A 1,630-nucleotide genomic window follows, 5' to 3' on the forward strand; every position below is an offset into this window, starting at 1 on the left:
CACTATTTAATTCAGTTGCACAACTTTGGTGGTAGCATACAAACATTTCTTTTTAACGCAATGCTAATATATAATAAATGTATTAATAGTGATGATGGAGATGCGGTCTCATGCGTCACTTTCCTGCTTTCTTGTGCAAAGTCCATAGTGTATCAAAATGTGTGTCATCCTGTTTCTGACTGATTAAGTTAGAACTGCAACATCCATACAACTTTTATCTGGAGGCAGGAGGAATTCAACAGGCACAAATTTTTATCCCGACCTAACATCCATGTGTTATTTTCCTGGCAAAGCTCCTGTAGTATGAGACAGTAGTGTCTCCCCTCTCAGAAGAAGAAACCGCTCCAAAATTAATTGGTAAGTGAGGAGAGGAGGACAAAGAATTGAGGACAGCACTGTCCCACACGATTGTCACTCCAGTGTCCAAAGAATCCCCCTCCATGTCTGCTGAAACTAAATCACTAAAAACCATTGAGGAAGTGGCTCTTCACATCTCCTTGCTTTTCCTGGTTTGGGTTGGGACTGTGGCCAACATCTTTCTGTTTTTCCACAACTTCTCTCCAGTCTTGACTGGCATCCAGATGAAACCCACACAGGTGATTCTCAACCACATGGCTGTGGCCAATGCCTTGATTCTCCTCATTACTGGGTTTCCAAAACACATGGTGGTTTCTGCCCCACGCAATATTAAGACCGATCTCAGATGCAAACTTGAGTACTTCATGCACCTGGTGGCTCGAAGCACAAACCTGTGCACCACCTCGGTCCTAGGCACCTATCAGTTTGTCACTCTTGTTCCTGGCAACTGGGGTAGAGTCATGCTCAGAGGAAGGGTCCCAAATCTGGTGAGTTATTCTTGTTACAGTTGTTGGGTGTTCAGTGTCGTGAATAATGTCTACATTCCAATGAAAGTCGCCGGTCCACAGGAAACAGACAATGACACTGTTTCTAGAAGCAAGTTGGTCTGTTCCACCTCTGCCTTTGGTGTAGGCATTGTGCTCTTGCGTTTTGCCCACGATGCCACATTCATCAGCATCATGGCCTCCGCCAGCCTCTGCATGGTGCTCCTCCTACATAGACATCACCAGCGGACAAAGCACATCCTCACTCACATCCAGGACCACAGAGTTCACGCTGAGACCAGAGCAGCCCACACCATCCTGATGCTGGTTGTCACGTTTGTTAGCTTTTACCTCCTAAATGTTATTTGTATCATCTTACATACTTTGTTAATGGACTTTCGTCTCTGGATAAGACATGTATGTGAAGTTTTGGCCGTAAGCTTCCCCACTGTCTCTCCCTTTCTGTTGATCCTGAGAGATCCTAAGGATCCTTGTTCTGTGCTCTTCTCCCATTGGAAAAGAAACAGTCATTAAAAATAGCAAAGCATGCTTGTCTTTTGATAGCTGAGAGGCCAGCATGGGACTGATCCAGACCACCTGAATGTGGTTGTCAGTAAGGAAGCCTCAGCCTTCTTTGGGGCTTGGGGCAATAGATCAGCATTTATCCCTGGCATCCAGATGTACTTTGGGAGCCCACTGCACTTGGAGGGATGCTGTCTCTGACTGGACACATGGAGGAAGGCCTAGGACCTGCCCAGGGTGATATGACAGACTCTTGAGATCCCTCA

The 1,630-nt window shown here is 46.1% G+C and overlaps 1 pseudogene; it reads left to right on the forward strand.

The window, feature by feature from the left end:
• Window positions 1-440: 440 nt before the first annotated feature.
• On the forward strand, window positions 441-1,327 carry LOC121135381 (annotated as a pseudogene).
• The last annotated feature ends 303 nt before the right edge of the window (window positions 1,328-1,630 follow it).

This window comes from Mesocricetus auratus, unplaced genomic scaffold (assembly GCF_017639785.1).
Source record: "Mesocricetus auratus isolate SY011 unplaced genomic scaffold, BCM_Maur_2.0 Super-Scaffold_100037, whole genome shotgun sequence".
Classification (NCBI taxonomy): Eukaryota; Metazoa; Chordata; class Mammalia; order Rodentia; family Cricetidae; genus Mesocricetus; species Mesocricetus auratus.